The sequence below is a fragment of the Lepidothrix coronata genome, unplaced genomic scaffold (assembly GCF_001604755.1).
Source record: "Lepidothrix coronata isolate B3197 unplaced genomic scaffold, Lepidothrix_coronata-1.0 Scaffold7, whole genome shotgun sequence".
In the NCBI taxonomy this organism is placed as follows: domain Eukaryota; kingdom Metazoa; phylum Chordata; class Aves; order Passeriformes; family Pipridae; genus Lepidothrix; species Lepidothrix coronata.
In genome coordinates, this window is record NW_016690187.1 from 7,869,526 (window position 1) to 7,888,165 (window position 18,640).

An 18,640-nucleotide genomic window follows, 5' to 3' on the forward strand; every position below is an offset into this window, starting at 1 on the left:
TCTTATGAAGCAGGGAAAAGAGCTGCGAGTGGTCAGGTAGAGACGCATCTGTTATCATAAAACAGGGTACATACAATCACCACTGAAAAAACTAGACAAACAGATATTGTAAACTAGATTAGGTGATGTCCAGTACTGAGGGAAGGCATGTATAGTCTATTGCATTTTGTAAGCAAAGTGTCTGACCCCATGCCAGCCACCTGCCAACATTGAGAACAACCCTTTTCTGGCCACAATAAGATTGTTTCAGTGATAATGGGGGAAAAGCCAAAACCATGAAGAGCTGTGAGATTCATGGACAGGCAGCCATTTTGCCAGAAAGGGAAAAAAGTTCATCCCATCACTTTCAGGACAGTATTAACATCTCCTGAAAGTCCCCAAAGAACTGCTCCTTCTCACCAGTCTGGGTCAAAATATCACTATTTCTCCAACTCATCTGCCTCATTGGTCTCTTCTATTGCATCCTCTTCTCCTGTCACAGAGATACTGTTGGAAGCAATGCTGGGCAGATCAAAAGGTTTGCAGAAAAGGGATGGAGACGTGGAGATCAGAAACTCAGGTGGAACTCGTGCAAAACCTCCTATTTGACAGTCAGGTCACAACCCGAAGATGAACACTATGACACTGAAAGGATGTTAATTTACCTTGACTATTAGTGATATTCTATAAGTCGCTGGGCAAATATTGGGCCCACACTAAAAGAAGAAAAAAATACTTCAACAGACATTTGCTATCCTGGAAAGAATGACTTTAGTCTAAAAGTTAAGGAGAGAGCTGGCAAAACTCCATGTACTAAAATAATCACCACCAACTTGCATGAGGTTAAAAAACTTCATGTAATAGAGAAATGTTTGTTCCTAATAAAGTCACAAGGACAAGGAGCAAAACAGCAGGTCAGTCATGAGTATTATAAATAATTAAACTGAAGAATATAAAAAACAAACAAGGAAAACTGAAAATCTAAGTAATTGGTTATGATTATAGCTGAATTGGTGTAACAGAGCCTTGGTGAGAGAATTCATATGGCTGGAATATTAATATAAAGGCGATAAAGGATATAGATTCTTCAGGAAGGAGAAGCAGGTTAAAAACAAGGAAGGTTATTACATGCTCAGATGTCCAGAATGGAGCTCAAAGAATATGTATGATGGTGAAGAAGAAACAGACATAGGCAATATCACCATTTGGGGCTCCTACAAAGCATTAAATCTGGAAGTTCAAGTGAGGGATAATTTTTATATTTAGGTAGTAGACTCCTCTGAAGCCCTGAAATCTATGTTCTTTAACAATCAAACTGTTGGCGAAGGCACTGGTCAGCAAATTCTTTGTTGATGAGAGTTGAAAGGGAAGAATTGAAGGTGAATCAGTTTTCCAAAACAGTTGAAGTTTGTGGGGTTTTTTCCTAGAGGCTGTTTTCCAATTTTTGAGAGACTTTTTCAGATACTCACATTTTACCTTGTCAAAAAGGTCTTTGGGACTTGCTGAACAGGTCCCAGGCATTCTCTCAGGTCTGGTGATACCTGTGATTTGCTTGAAGCATGGACAGCAAAGACAATGGGGAATTCATCTTCTCTAGTGTGTTGTACTGAATAATGAAAGCATAAGGTCTGTGTTTAAAGCTCAGTGAAGATCAGACTCATTTTAATCTGGATTCAGTTTAGCTGCAGAGTCCTTGTGTTTGGACTTTTAATTCAGAGCCAGACCTACTTTAAATTTTGCCTTAATCAGAGAAATTATTCTTGTCAGACATCTTTTCAGTTCTATAACTTAACCAGACCTCTCAGCCAGGACTAGATAACTCACAACTCATCTTCCTCAATTTCCTGGTTGGGAGGCCTATTCCACGTTACTTCCTTTGTTTTGCTCCCTTTTGCAGGCTGCCTCCATACATGCTGTACACTGTGATCAGGGGTGCACACTGTGACTGTGCCCTAACTCTTTAAAAGCCTGAAAGAGGTAATATCTCAGGGACACATTGTCAGACAGATAATGTTGAATGCTTATAAGTTTCTGTTTCACTTAGTCAAGTAGTTTGTTTCTGATTTTCTTGGACATTCAAAGGGCCTGAGCAAATGTTCAATACTTTTTCCGATGTGAATAGTAAGAAACCAAGGTCTGAGGAATGTGCATAAGATATGACACTATTCCATTGCAGAACACTGAGGGCAGCAGCACTTGTGGCAGACAGACGTGCAGGCAGCAGCACTTGTAATTGTGACAGACAGAACTCACAATGCATAGGAAGAGAGAAAGGTAAAGCAGCAAAAGTAAAATGATAGTCTTCAGGAAGAGAAAGTCTTCTGAAGTTAGACAACTGGGAAGCAAGCTCAAGAGAAAAGGATATGTGATGTTTTGACAGCTGAAATACTTTGTACTTTTTATTGGACCAGATTCTACTAAATGCATCAACTGTAGCAGCTGGCTAGTGTAATTAACACCACCTAAAAAGGGTAAAGCCTCTGCCTAGAGTAACATAAGGGCAAGACAAATGTTTTTCATATTCTTGACACACTTCCTAATTATCACAGAATCAAGTTCATCGTGGTCACCTCAAATTTGCTAGCAATTGTTTGGAGGACACTGGGAAGACCAAAGAGAAAAATTGTAGAAAGTTAAATGTGATGCCTTCTTTCAGAAATGGGGAGAAAGAGAAAAGGAATTCTGGCTAGCCACGTCTATTTATCCAAAGTTTTTTTCTGTAATTCGTAACAAAATTCAAGCCCTAAAAGATAAGAAGGAAATAAGTAGCAGCCGATATGAATTTGTGAAATTCATTCACTTGATGAATAGGAATTTGTCAGTAACTAATCATGTCAAATTGATTTCACTCCCTTATAAAACCGGTCACAAGTAAAGTGGAAAGATGATAGGTCACAGGTATTCTGACTGTTTGACACCATGTTGCATGATATTGTCTTGAACAACTATTTCAGTACTGTTTAAGGCCTGCGTTATATCAGGTTTTGGGGTGCCAAAGTTCTGGAAAGATACAAAGGTAGTTAGAGCCCAGGGGAGAATAACCAGGTCACAACAACATGACATATATGAAAAATTGGAAGAAGTGTATTGTATTTCTTTCTCTAGAATAAAGAAGACTGATGGGCCAGGAGAACAGCCTTTGATTTTATTTACAGCAGCCTTTTACAGGAATTATTTGTTCTCCATGGTAGATAGAAAAGATTTGCTCTGGCAAATTCAAATTAGACCTTAGAAAACAGCTTTCTGACTCTAAAGATAGCAAAGTTGATTTTTTGAGAGGGCTGTGGAGTCTTCATCACTGAAAATGTTTAAGAATGGGTTTAAGAGGAACATCTCTCAAATTAAACTTGCCTAGAGAGAGGGTAGACCTCCCAGGGGAATCTTATTTTCCACTGATTCCCGGACACAAAGTCAGATGCCTGTAAGCTGCGGTTTCTGTGCCATCCAGGGTAGGAGATCTCTTTGCAGTGCTAGAGAATATCCATACTTTACCTCCTGTGGGTAGCAGCAGCAACTGAGGGGGGCTAGAAGCTGAAGTGTCTGGCCAGGTTCCCTCGTGTGCTCTGGTTTTAGTCTGGCTACCTAACACTATTCTTCATCATCTGTGCTGCAGTCAATCTTCTCTTGTACAGTCAGTCTTTTCATGTGGAAACGCAGAGTGGTTTTTTTTACCAAGTGCTTTACTATCCTTGTGTTTTCTCCATTCCTATGCATCATTCTACAGCTGATAGTGAGTAATGATGAAATTTGGCTTAGCAGAAAGTTTTGCCTGAATATATAATCTTTTGGAATTGTGATTAGAGTTCCCAGAGTCCCCGGTAAATTAGGGCATTTGGCTTTTTCATTGTTTCAGAATTAATTATTGAAGTAGCTAAATGTTCAAGAACATAAAAATGTACAAATGGGTGTTAGTTGAATGGATGTAGTAAGATTTTTCCTGGCATGAAAAGCACAGTATTTATGAGTTAATTTAATCAGAGAAGAAAAATATTGAGTAGGTGACGAAGTAAAAATGATGACTGTGTATTATGTTTTTGCCATGCAGCTGAACAAACACATTCAATGACAGACTTTGGCAGGAGCTGCAAAGATGTTCTTGACAATGGCATGAATAAATATTAGGTGCTGTACACAATTCGCTGCATTCCAGGCCTTGAGCAAAACCAGGTGAGCTTTGCCTGGAAAATCTGGAAGAAACAATGTAAGAATGTTGGGAAAATGTAAACATCTACAGTATTCTCCGCAGCTGCTTTGCTGTAACATTTTCATTTGCATCAACAACAACTCTGTCATTTTTTATGTTCTCTGCTTCCATTGCACCTTTAGGAATCAATTAAACTCCCAACTGCTTTAGAGTTCATGGTAGGCACTTCAGTAATATTGTCTAAATGAAGGACTTTATACCTGCTAAACAAAATACACTGATCAAGCTTAATTTCCATTGTTGCAACTAGTTTACAAAAATAAAAAGGAAAATAAATACTTTGATATTCTTAGTGGTCAATACAGAAGCAGAGAGATATCTCCTAGTAATTTAAAGTGGAAACTAGAGGAAACTAGAGAGAGGCTGTACGACATGGATGTGGGCTTTGATAAATAGCTACTTGTAAGACACAGGTTGGTCAATATATCTATTTAAAGAATGATTATGACAATACGGAGGAGAATTTCCTTTTAAAGATTATTTTTTATCCATGGACAGTTTACATCTGTAGTCTCTTGCTAGAACCTACAGCAGTTTCGATAGCTCAAGCACAGTTGACTGCTGATGAGAAAAGAGAGATGGGAATATTCTGCAGTGCTCTATTCTTTATTCTGACTCCACCGAGTGACATTTAATTCAAAGTTGGTCCTCACATCTTCAGTGTTCAGAGGGATAGTGTTGACAGTACTGCTTTTTCATCTTCACTTTTTGTAATCCTGAGAATATTCTTAATTAATGTTGGAACAATAGTTTCCACTGACAAATAAAAATTAAACTTAATGTGGAATTTTCTCTCATTAGTTCTATTCTCTACTGATCTCATTTGCAAGTGTGCAATGTTCATTTCAGAGGTAGTGTTCTTAACTGTATGCCTCCTCCTGTGTCACTTCAGAAAGCAATGGGGACAGTCTACTGCGAGCCTTAAAGATTAAGCCTGATGATTCTACAAGGGATAACAGTGTCTCTCCTTATTTACATCATGAAGCCTGGGATTCTTCAGTGAATCCCAGTAAGAATAAGACTGCAACAGAGAAATCATTGGCATAGCTGGGAAGGAGAGAGACAGTCCATGTCATTTCTGCAGGTTTTTTTCTGGAATGAGTCCCAGATATAACTCAGAGCAGCTTCAGACTGCTTGACCATCTATAGCCTCATAGGTGTGTTTTAGAAGCTAAGGACAGATGCAATATTTAGCTGCTTGCCCAGAGCTCCCCTTATTTACTTGTTCTCCCTGTTCTGTGAGGGATGTGAGAGTTTGTGAGAATGTGTATGACCTTCCTGTAAGAACTTCAAAGGGACCGGGCCTGGCACATTTTACTTATGCCATATTTTTTTTACTGGAGCTAAACAGAACAAAGTAAAAATCCATCTTCTCTGTTTGGCTTTCTCTCCTCTCAACTTTTCAGAAGTGAAACCAATGGACTCAAAACCTTAAAACACTGAGTGGGGTAGCAAAGAGCATATGGTAACATACTGGTGAAAAAGTCTGAAGACTATTTTTTTTTGTCATCTTTACATATCAAGATGATAGATATTAAAGAAGGAGTAAAAATAGGTCTCCAGCCTAGAATAGTTTTGGTAGCTGAGGATTTATGCTGTATTTCTGTCTGTAATTATAATTTTGCATCTGAGTATGTACCTTCTGGCTTTCTCCTCTAAGTTTGTAGAGATGGTTGATTTGCTTGAAATGACCAATATATCTCTTGTATTATACTTGTTCCTTAGCTGTTGTCTGTTATTATTAAACAAGTAATAATTATTAACAAAATGATTTTCTGCCTTAAAAGGATCCCAGAAAGGGAGATCAAGAGACATCATTATTTGTTTGCAACTGCATATTTTATAAGGAAAGTGGAGAGATTATTCTGAGCCTCAGCTGAGAGATGATCTCGTCACACCATTATTATACCTATTAGAACTATTTCCAAATACTTATTACTAGAGGAAGTTCTCCTGCTTGAATTGTATCTCACCTATGGACATACATGGATGTATTTTTCAGGCAAGCTGAGAATTTGGCTTCTTTAAAAAAACTCACGTATACTTTGGGAATTCTAGTCCTAACTACAATTTTTGTGAAAAGCTTGAAAATTTGGGGCCCAGAGCCTGAATTAGATAGTATAGTGTTTGCTTCATTTGTTACCTTCAATGTCTAGAGATCCATCCCTTGTGTCATATCTTACCAGGACCTCGACAATAGAGATCGCAGTCTGGGAACAGCAGCAGCATGTACATGGTATCTGTGATTGTCGGACGTGTGTTTTGGACACGCAGAAAAAGCATTGATTTGAGCCACCTTTTCTGAGATATTTGGCAAGCTTCACCCATCTGTTGTTATGCAGGAGGTCAAAGCATATCCCAGCTGAAAGAATTCCTCACTAAGAGGGGACTTCTGTGCTTCAGTTAATTATTGTGAATCAGCTAGAAGAAAAACAATAAAATATTCCCATACATGAATCTTTGGGCAGAGGTTGCTATCCCATTTTTAACAAACTGTAAGTGAAACATCATTTAAAAAAAAAAAAATGTATAGTGGGATATCTCTAGCTGGTTATCTAGTTCCAAATCTTGAATACTGTCATGGTTTGAGAGCCCCAAAATCCTAACTTGCAGATCTTTGCCTTTATACTGTAATTCTTAATTGCAGAACTGTACCGCATCTAGAGGCAAAATTTTGAACAAATAAAGCTATGGTTCAGCATAAGTATGTTTTCGGGGGAGTAAACAATTATTGATGAAAAACTAATTTAAATTTCTATAAATGTTGATGAAAGCTGTGTCAGTAGGTTAGAAGGTAAGCAGACTGAGTGAATAGGAGCAACTCAGATTAAGTGAGCACTTTGATTAGGGGAGATATGAATACCCTCAGGACATGAAAGGGGCAAGGGACAATTGCTCAGTCATTTTGGTAAACCCATATTTAGTCATTCAATCTACTTTCTCCTGGAGACATTGCTTATATATTGATATTTGTCGTCTTGTTTCTTGTATGTCATCTATGTCAACACTCAAAAAAAATTGATAGGAGAATAGATGCTTTTTTTTTAATCTTATGGTTATACTAGTAGGATCAACTAATTATGGAGAAAATAATTTTTAGTTATTTTTTCATCAAATATTACAAACAGTTTCAGAAAGCTCTTAAATGCAGTTATTTAAACAGCTTTAGCTTTAGCTATTGCATCTGCAGGTACATAGCTTTTTTCAGGGACATATCCATGTTTTGAAAGACTGTGAAAGTTAACTCCTGATTTTATTGCAAGGTATTTAAAATTACAGTTAACACTTGTAATGAAGCCTGCTCCTTTGATTAACCTTGGTACTGACTGGGATTTAAATGTGATTACACTGCCAGAATGAAAAGTTCTTGTCTCTTTATGATTCTTCTATATTTCTACAGAGTTAGAGAAATGGTTCAATTACTGAAAATACAAGAACAACTGCTGACCTGTATTCAGATCTTCTAACCTGCACATTTTTGTGGTGAAGGATTTTGTTGAGTCAATGATTGCATTGTGTTCAATAAATTGATTATAATTACTTTGGGTTCATATTTACAAAACTCCTATAGCAACAACTGTTTTCTAGATATTGCTCAGGAATATTATATACATAAGCATTAGTAGTGACTTCTAATTTGTGGTTAGTTAATGATACATGGCTGATCATGGTACAGGAAAGGCTAGCTCTTGGTCTTTCTGTTGTACTCTTTAAGAGATACAGGCAAATAAAACCCTGTAGCTGATAGATTGTGAGCTGTATGAACAGAGAAGGAATGTTAGAAATATGAAAAACAATTTCTGTCACATTATTACATGAATCCCTCTTTAAGGATTTTAGTCTGAAAAATTATTCTGTGTTACCTTTAACATTTAATAGATTTAAGCCAAATTTTTATTTCCAAAAGAGAAATTTTATAAAACATGTGGATTCCCAGTTTCATAAGTTCCCGTGACGGTCTGGACTACTAAGCCATAGAAAAAAACATTCAATTTCTCTAAGCCACTACATAATTTCTTGGCAACTGATGGTAAACAGATACTGCTTGTTAGGAAGTCTATCTGCCTTTTTTTCTTTCTTATTTTAGATGTAATCTGGGATGAAAACCAATGCTGTCATACAGGCTCCAAAAATAACAAATCAAATAATATTTATAATATACTTGGGATGTAATATTAAATTAAGTCTTTAGGCTTAGCCATATTGCAGAAAAAGTTGTAACATAAGTTTTCCAATTCCCAGCAACAATGGCAAAAAAAAACCAAATCCAGACTCCAGGCAGTGACTCCCTCCTGCCCATTTGCTCCTGGATGAGAACAGAATGCTTTGAAGCTGCTGTGATACAGGGCAATATGAAAGTCTAAGACAGCTTTGGATCCCTGTCTCAGATCCTTGTAGATTTAATAAACAGAGAAGGGAAGCATGTTTTGTTACTTGTCTTAATAAACACAGGGCACTACCCTTTATGAGAGCTGGAACTACCTGAATAGGAACTTAGAGTCAAAGTGAAAATTTTATGAACCTTCTCATTAACACCATCAAAACCAATATATGGATATCAATAGACATATATAAAAAGAGAGAGAAGCTGATACTTGAGTCATGTGGCAATACCTAGGAAAAACTAAGCCATATAGACACCAGTCATAAATCCAGATTCTAGGGAATTTTTTCATAATCAGATATGTTAGCAAAGAAAAACCAACAAATAAGGAAAGATGCAGGCAGACACTAAGAGAGAGCTCAGAAGCAGAACCCTTTGGGGCAGGGAATTGAGTGAAAGGCCAGATTAGAAAAAAGGGCACAAAGAGAGTATTTGTACTTATTCTGCTGATTTTGGATTAATTCTTCATAAGTGTGGCTGTTTGGGACAATATATTCCAAACAACATAAATTCCTCCCTTTGACAGAAATGAACCTTAAGTTCATTTAGAAATGAACCTAAAGTTCCTAAAAGTCAGACAATTTTAGCTACTGTTTCAGTCTTTGGGAGGATTAAGTGCCTGAATACCATCAATTAAAAAATTTCACTAGAATTTAACGTTAGTGATTTTGTGTTCCAATTAAATTAATTTGGTACAGGAACCGGTACAATTATGTTTTCCATGTCTTCTGATAAAGATTTTTTCTGTATTCTGAAGTAATTAAAATATTCACCAAATCCTAAAGACACTTCTTTTTTGCTGCCTTGGATTCTAACACTCCTATGAGGTGTCCTAGCAGGATATTAGGTATTTTAAAATGTAACCAAATACAGATGTAGATTTTGAAAAATAAGGCCTAAGCAGCTAAGTAATTATTGATGAATAATACTGTGTAAAAATCCTAAATACACTATTCTAATGGAGCCAAACCCTGAGAAATTTATTTGAGTAAATCATGAATTAACTGTGAAATATGTGAAATAAAGTGACTCAGAATCTAATCCGTATATTCTTACTGATAATTAATCTTGAAGAGTTACGGAAAAACTGAAGAAACAGCAAAGGATCTGCTCAGTAGACCAGCATTTTCTAGGAAAACCTTTGTTCTCTGCCAAAAGTTTCCCATACAACTATTTTCATCTTTCTTTAAGGGGTAGATTGTCTTCCCATCTTGAAGTGCAATTTAATACAAATTTTCTCCCACAGAAGTGAGTTTGTTACAGGTGGGTAATTCTATCATGTAATAATACTTTTTCTGAGGGAAAAAAGCCTTCAAACAAACAAACAAAAAAAGGCAAAAAAGCATGTTATTGCACAGTAGCAAGAACAAATAATTAATAAAACTGTAAAGTAAAATAGTCCCCTGCAGCCCCTAAAACAAATAAATTAATCATAAGCATAAAAAATTCTGCAAGAAAATAACATTAAAATTAGTAATTATTTGAAATGCGCTTACAGTTCCTGCAGTTCCTTTGTTTAATGAATACATTTCAAACACCAGTAGCACTCTTGAAGATTGACTTGATCTCCCTCTTTGCATTGCTTTGAAGTTAATGGCAAACAGTGCTTTAACCTCAGCTCCCAAGCTCTGTATTACTTCTTCTTTAACTAGCTAAATAATACCTGGTACTGTTTAACAGTGCAGTTTCACATTCTTCTTGTTCAGCAAAAACATTTAGAGGGTTTCAGTCCTCAGTTGATTTTTCCTGACCTGTACCTGCCTCACTAGTTGTTTTGATACAAATCTTTTAAAAGAGGTGTAGGAAAATAGGTAAGGGAGCAGGTTCAGATTAAAACATTCCTCTACTTTTATCTACTTTTCCAGTGCTATTTTAAATTGAAACCTATTTCCTTGAGCCGGTTCCTATGTCCCTGAAAACAGTCATGTCAGCACAAGGGAAAGGATGGGACAGGAATGAGGGTTGTGAGCAGAGGGAGAGGTAGTTCCTTACTCTGGAATTGTCACTGCAAATCATTAGAAACTATAGCTGTATAGCCATCTAAAGCAGAAAAAAAGACTTGGCACCAGAAATTTAGTTTAAAAACGTAAGAAAAAGAAGAGAGGAATTATTAATTCACTAGAAGTACAGAAGGATACAATAAGCTTCCATCAATGCACCTGTTCCCCAATTTTTGGCACAGCATAAAATAAGAGATTAGATATTTTTCCCTACATATTATCTGGTGTAGGGTGTATGTGTGTGAGAACACACATATGCAAGCAGGCACTTGTGCAAGTATCTTTTTTTTCCCTCTTGGTTATGGTGCTTGGCACAGGAACTGAGCAGAGAGGCCTGGAAGCAGGCTGTGGATGTGGCTACTAACATGTAAGATGCTGCTGGATCTGGTGCTATCAACAGCAGCCAGAGGAGAGTGCTAGAAACGAGGGCTTGGGTGTGGTTTTGATTTAAGATATGTATCTGGATAATTAAAACAAGGAAATAGATTCATTTTGAGGAATGGAACTGTGACAAGTTCTGTCAACTTTGATTCTATCTGTATAATATTTTGAGATAGTGTTTTTAAACAGGGATTTAAACTTGTAAATTGGCCTAACACCCTTCCCATCTGTAGTCTGTGTAATGTGAACACCCACTCAGAAACATGGAGATCTCACTCTTGATCTCCCAAATCAGAACTGGAAATGTTTAGATTACAATTATTTTCTGTGGGTTCATAAGACAACCTGATATCGTTTTTACATGAATGGCTTCCTAAAGTTTTAATTATATGTCATTTATTAAGGTTATATTAATTTCTGTCTAAGTCTTGGAAGTAAGAAGTTGATTTAATTGGTTTTCAAGGAACTGTTCAGTTCATTTGCTATTGTTATGAGACATGTATCATCTCCCATTTAATTAGTTTTGTTTCAGCACAAAAGTTATTGCCTGCTTTCTATGGTAGTTCCTATCCTTCTTGTATAGCTGCATGTGTGACTGCTGTAACCTTGCCTGGCAGGCATTTTTTTAGAGTCAGTAGATTTGTCTTTAAATTTCTATGTGACGTTGTGTGAACAGGAGCAGGGAACAGAAATCCAACTTGTACTTTTTGTAAGTGCTACTATTTATTTTAAAAAGAATTTATTTGACAAATCATAGGCTTGGCTATATCCTGCAAGGATGTTTATGTGAGAAACACCTCTTTTCAGTTTGGCTCTCAGCATCCCTGGATGCACTGAGCATTCTTTGGAGGATGTGTCCCATGCCAGCTGGGGCAGCTGCCCTGCCTGCTGGAGACATGCAAGCAGCAGATCTTCCACAGTTGCTCTTTCCAAAACAGTCAGGTGCTCACTGTGAGCCCAAAGCTTGCTCAGATTTTTTCTACCTGTCACTTACCCCTCTGACTCTCCCAGCTCTGCTCTCTCTGTTTTGTGCTTTGCTAGCCTGTGTCAGAAGTAATGGACATCTGCAACCACCCAGTTCTTTTGGACACTGACTGAGCAAGAGATACTCCCATGAGCTGCTGAGCTGGTGGTAACTGGAATAGAGATTGCCCAGCAGAGCTGGGGCACAGTGAGCAGCTTTGATGGAGTAAACAGCCAGTGAGGCAACAGCATCCCCAGGATCCATGAACCAGCCTGGGGTGTGATGTGTAAGGGACGAAGCTGCAGATTTTTTGTCCTCAGATATTCCTTTCTATGTGGGGCAAACAGTCAGGCAGCCTCATGTGGGTGATAGGAAAGCTATTGGTAGATTCACAAAATGAACTTTTCTGACAGGTACTTTCCACAGTGCAACTGAATTATTTCTGCTACCTGCCAGCCTTAGGGAGGAGTTTTCTAATTGCTTTACATCCTACCCAGCCCTCGCTGCTCTAGATATTTCCTCAGCAACACTGTACTATGTCATGTGAAGCCTATTAGCCCTGTTTAAATTATGTTTGTTTATTGATGTGTTAATTTTTTTCCCAGAACTATACAAGTTTTAAATAATACACTAGATTTTTTATATATCAGCTCTTTGGACAAAAAAATCCCATTTGATTAGCTCTTAGCCTTTTCTTTATTAATCAGCAACTCTTTTTTTTTTTTTTGCCAATTTCCAAATTGGCAAAAAATACCTAAGTTCAGAACTATTAAATTGAAGTCCACCCATGTTGGATTCAGAGTTGAATGAGTAAAGGCAAACTTCATAATTCCTAGATACAGTGACAAGGTAGAAAATAGCTGATAAATGGCTGTTATTCTGTTCTTTTTAGACAGAGAAGACAGAAATAACTTTCTCTAAATGTACTGCTATTATTATTAAGCTATTTATAAAACAGGGTCTCTTCTCCCAGGTTGGAGATGGTACCTCTGCTGGGTTATCATTTTATGTGCTTATGTATGTATGAACTGCAGGTAACTATTCAATAAATCCATTTTTCTTGTCATTAATATTAGAGGATTTTCAACTTCCACTTGCATGCTTTATTTATGATCAAGTTCTTGCAATCAGAAATGTGATCTTTAATAAAATGAAATGTATGTGTCTGATGGAAAGAAGCATTAATCATGCAGAAAGCAACCAATACACATTTGTTTCCTTTTGCCATATTGTCAGATTGCATTTCTATAGGTTAATCATGATTTGTAAGTAATATGTAAACGTATTTCCAAAGAAGTGCTCTCCTTTAATGCACTGTGAGCCCAAATAAACTAGAGTATGTTCAGTTCCCCCTTCTATTCAGAGAGCAGCGTAATCCAATGTCATTTACCTCTGCTTTCCTTCTAGGTATTTCTATTATCTTGCTTTTGTGGATTCCAAACTAATAGATGTGAAGTTCCTGAAAGATACATTTTAAACATTAGTACCACAGTGAAGTGATTCTAATTTTCCATAATCTTACTGAAAATTAGTCTATTTTTTGCAATAATCATTAATGCTCTCTTGAATGCATAGAAATTTTTTGTGTTGATGTTCCATTTATTTACACTATTCCATTATGATTAAAACCCACCTCCTGCAAAACAACTTACTTCCAAGTTTGCTAATATTCTGCTTAAGATAACTTGGGATGTTAATTTAGCAGTGAACTCATTTTAGAGCTTATTCTTTTGGCAATGAACATTTTCAGAATAATGTTTCCACTACGTGAACTGCACAATATTTAGATCATACAAATATGAATCACATAAATTTAAAAAGTACATTCACAGCAGAGCTCTAACAGCCAAGAAGGTGTGAATGAAAATCAACTTAAAAATTCTTTGAATCATTGCATTAATTTCTACAGCAATTAATTGCAGTTATCATTGTATCCCTTTTGTGCTCACTGTCAACAACAGCCACTAATCAGTTGAATCTCACAGACCCACACAGACTGTAAAGTGACCCACAGAATCTTTTCTCCTAGTCTCAATTTGGCACTGCTGTGCACAGCTGACTAGTGTTGGCCATTCAAGAAGCAGAGAAAGAGTAACAGGCTCAGACATGTCTAGGCAGTGCAGCGCAGCCCTTAAATGCTGAGCAGCTTGTGTTACCTAAACAGATGAAAAAAATGAAAATCGGACAAAGATCTGCTGTGTGTCACTGGTGGAGCATTGTCAGGCAGACACAAAGGCTTTCAGTGCTGGATGTTTGCCAGCCCCTGGGTGGGTAACACAGAGCTGTTCTCATCACCTGTCCCTCCTGCTTGTGCAGTGTCTGCCACACGCATTATAACGTCACCTGGGTGTTTGGTGAAGCTGCAGAAGCATGGGGTAATCCTGGTGCTGGAGACCCTGTGGGGCTTTGGCATGAGAATGGCTTTAATGTGCTAAGCATGATCAGCATGAATGTGAAGTGCCTAACCTGAGCACAGGTAAGCCTGAAAGCTTAGGTGCTCTGAGATTTTGATGGCTGGGATGCTGTGGGTGGGTGTGGGCAACTGAGGATCTAAACTTTGAACTTGGATGCCTGCTATGGCAACCAGATCCTATATCCACCTGAATCCCACCCTTAGCCTTCAGTGCATTGGAAGATTGCTGCTATGGGAAAAGCCCTGAGGACAAGATCCTTAATAAGATACTATACTACTGGCATAGTACCACTGAGTGTATTGAAGCTTACATAATTTACACTACAAGAGGATTTGGCCCTCTGTCTTTAGTTGGAGTTTTTAATCAAATCAGCACATAGCTGGTATGGAGGCAGCTCGTTATGGAGGAGCCATATTCATCAATGTTCTCTCTGGGAGGTCTTACTCCTGTTCTTTCATGATTTCTGTAGCTGTACCAAGGCTGACTAAAGGTCACTGCCACTTAGAAAATAAGTTAGTTTTGTAGACTGAAGCTACATAACAGAAACCATGGTGTATGAGGCTCCTCTCTGGGCTGGGGGCTGTGTGTGTGGGGGAGGAGGGATTTGCAAAGCTGTGTAACTAGCCAGGGCAAATATCTGTGCAATATAAGGATTTTTCTCTTCCCTTCTTTTTATTTTTCTCTTTCCCACATTTATTTTCTTCATCTCTTCGTTTCTTGCTTAGCTAAAGAACTGTTCCTATTCAGCAGCCTATTCAAGATCCGTTCAGGACTGTCGCTTAGTGAAATACTGAGCTGCAGGCATAGCAGGACAAGCAGAGCTCTTGAATAACTGACTGTTGAAAGGCACTGTTTGGCAGTGCTAATTGTACACAGGGTACTGCACAACTGCACTGTTCTATTTAATGACTTGTCATTGTATATGTTTTATAACCCTTTGTTAGCCTGGAAAATTTGCTTAGGCTGATACCCAAACTCAAAGTTGGTGCCACAATTTTAATTGAACTATGAAAATATTCCAAACCCCTGCTTCCTTTCAACAGTGACTGTGGTGAATTCCCTAGAACTAAGAAAATTCATAAGTGGTCTTCTCAAAATTGTGCTGCCTATTGCTTCAAATTATAGACAAGAAGTTTTGCACAATTTTATGCAGTAGATGTACTCTTAAGGGAAGGACTGTTGAAGTAATTGATTTATTTCAGAGAAAGTCACGTAAACCTTTCCCATCATTTTCCTGTCTTTTGATACTAAATTACTATAATAGTAGCAAAAAAATTCAAAAGTGTTGAAGAACAGGTTAGAAACAGCCCTGTTTTGAGACTGTTTAGACATAAGCAAAAAACAGAGAACGAGTTTGTCCCTGCCCGAACACAGGATAGTTTTGCTTGCATTTTGCAAGTGAGGCTACTGTTGTGAGTTTTAAGTGACACTTTGCTTTTGCCATCAATCTCCATCTTCTGTGGCACATACAGCTAACAATAAACTTCAGTGTGAGTTTGATACATCATGACTTTATTTATGTATTTTCTTCTTCAACTAGAACTTAATAATTAAAAGATTCTCACCTTGCCAGCAGCTGGGAAGGTGAGCTTAGTGCAGAAAATTTACTCGTGTTATTCTATTTCCGTGGATTTTAGAACAGGTATACAATAGCTCAAATAAGGCACTTATTGGAGAAGTAGCATTGAGATATAGTGATTGTACTAAGAGGACTACAGCAATATAGTTATACAAGTATAGCAATGAGTAAATTTTCTTGTATAAGCAAGCCTCAAGTAAAACCCTTAACATTATGAAAACTGTAGTTTTGCATTATGAACAGTAATGGTATAGAGAGTCTCAGATATTAGAAATATTTAATCTGTTCACAGGGGGCCAGAACAGGATCATATCCTCAGTGTAATAGTGCTTTGTTTCTTCTTATTTTAAATGTCTCAAGGGAATGGAACTTTCATGACTTCCATAGAGACATTATTTCACAGCTCATAGATCTTTCTGTCAGGAATATTCACCTTACAGTCACTCAGATTTTTTCTTTTATGCAGGTTTGGTAGAATTTTTAGCTCCCTTGAATAGCTTTATATGAGAGAGGTGAAAGGAGAGGAATTAGAGAGAGAGATATCAAAAACAGTGAAGCCTGAGAAAAGCTCTAAATTATTTCCCCATTATAAAAATCACAGCACCACAGATTGAATGTTGTCCTCATCAGCACCTCTAACAATTTGAACCCTGTTATGATAAATGTAAACTTAATAAGACCTAATGTCAAGTGGAGCAGGAAGTTTACAAAACCAAGAGAAATTTCATCTAGAGGTAAGAGTAAACTATTGCTTTGATTCACTCTAGTACATATCCTCACATAATCTGATGTATCTGCCTTAAAATTCCAGGAATTTGTGCTCTTTTATAGTCAGTGAGACCTTGCAGTGAAACGGAAAAGTGGGAGTTAACTTTAAAAACATACTGGCTTTCTCCCAAGCTGTGAGTGCTGACAAGTATAACCATATTACTAAAATCACATCAGGAACGTGATATATTAAATAAAAACATGATCATCTACAGCCAAAGTAGTTTGTATTTTATCTATGAAAAAAGCATCATGTTACATCAATCTGTCCAAAAAAATGGGGCACATCAGAAAACAATGTTAAGAAGGCTTTTAAAACACATCATTGAGATTACAGCACCTTTAAAAATAAACAGCACTGAATACCAACACAGGTAAAATGTCATTGTGAAGCCCAGATCTGAAATTCAACGGAATGCTTTATAGCTTTCCAGTGTGTGATAAAATCTGTTCACCAGATGTACTATCTCTCTCCTGTGTAGCATACTTGAGCATCATCTAGGTCTGAGGCCCATTTATTTCATGTAAATGCCTTTCCTGTGCACACCTTAGGGCACCCTAATTCTCCATTTTATTTCAGGCACTGCACAGGGTACCATCTGGTAGTGTTAAGCTCATCTCATTTTATTGCACTATTGCAGTGGCTATATCCAGCCCTATAGCATTCTTTCAATGAAGAGAGAGTTCAGTTACTGCCAGCTATTTTTTTTTGCCAGAAACACTATACACATGCAGAGTTCACATGTATATCAGTCTCACCTGAAATGCAGGTCACAGCTTTTCACCCCACGTGGTTAAAAATCACTAAGTAAGTGGTGACTTGCTGATATCAGGTACAGCAGCAGTCCTAGCATGGTGTTCTCTTAAGAGCAGGAGATCTTACTCCTCCAACTAATGATGTCTTTATAATATCTCATTTTTATTATTTCTATTAAAATAAGGAAAAAAATTATATCACACCCTAAAAAAGTACCTTACAGGAATAACTTAATATTTAAAGGTAGCAATATACTTCTCAACTGTACTTCGTTACAAAGTTCATTTGCTATTTTAGGCACAAATTTATTTCTATGCATCACATTCCTTCCTGTTTATTCTTGTAAATTATTGCCATTAAAAATTTTAACTTGAAATTGAGGTTATGGAAAATTTCATCCGTTTATGGGTTCTTCTTCGTTGTTTGTCATTTTTAGTCATCTTTGTCCTTTTGAGTCTTTGTCTCACATCTTAATGGCCTGATTTTTTTAAACTCCCTTTCGTGCCAGCAATTTTGTGCTCCTGGTTATTGCTACTTAGATGTCTAACTACCTCTTGGGCCTACAAATGAGGGAGTTGGAAGTGTAAGTGCCAATAATTACTCACACAGTTTTCATGTGCTAAAAAGGAACCTGGTTTTTCAAACTCAAAATGTTGTTGGCTATAGGTTTGAAGCAGGTCAGGTTTGAAAGTACAATCCTATTGTCTGCTGTACAGCCAAATTCTACTTTCCTGTAAACTGTGCTGATTTTAGAACGGCTGCATGCCGGTAAGGCAGACCAGAATTACCCTCCCTGTTGCAGCTCTACCAATGCTGGAGAGGAAAAACCCACCTTTGCTAAATCACCGTGGAAACATGATGTGAAACACATTTAGCACCAAGTCAGATGCCGTATAACAAAATACACAAGTTTCAGCATTTCTTAGATGTGGGAAAGAGATGCCATTCTGCATGTCAATGTCAGCATGAATGAAAAAAACTGCTTTTCTCCTTCAGGATTTTTTTAAAGCTATTTAGATCACATTTTCATTGCATCCCCTTCCTCTAGTGTTTTCTCCCTAGGCAACATCAGAACCAGAGTAAGATTATTTGGATGTAGCATAACACCTTTCCTCATTCCTCCATCTTTAAATCTTTGTCTCCTCTTTAGAGCAGTTGTTGGATGTGATATTATCCTTTGAAGAAATAAGTGTGTCACCTTGAAGCAACA

At 37.3% G+C, this 18,640-nt stretch overlaps 1 long non-coding RNA gene across 1 annotated transcript in view; it reads right to left on the bottom strand.

The window, feature by feature from the left end:
* The window catches only part of LOC108507622, a 35,073-nt gene extending 24,911 nt beyond the window's left edge, over positions 1-10,162 (bottom strand). The window contains exon 1 of the long non-coding RNA XR_001878205.1: positions 10,064-10,162. This is a non-coding gene — a long non-coding RNA (uncharacterized LOC108507622). The remainder of the gene's footprint in view (positions 1-10,063) is intronic.
* Positions 10,163-18,640: the final 8,478 nt, after the last annotated feature.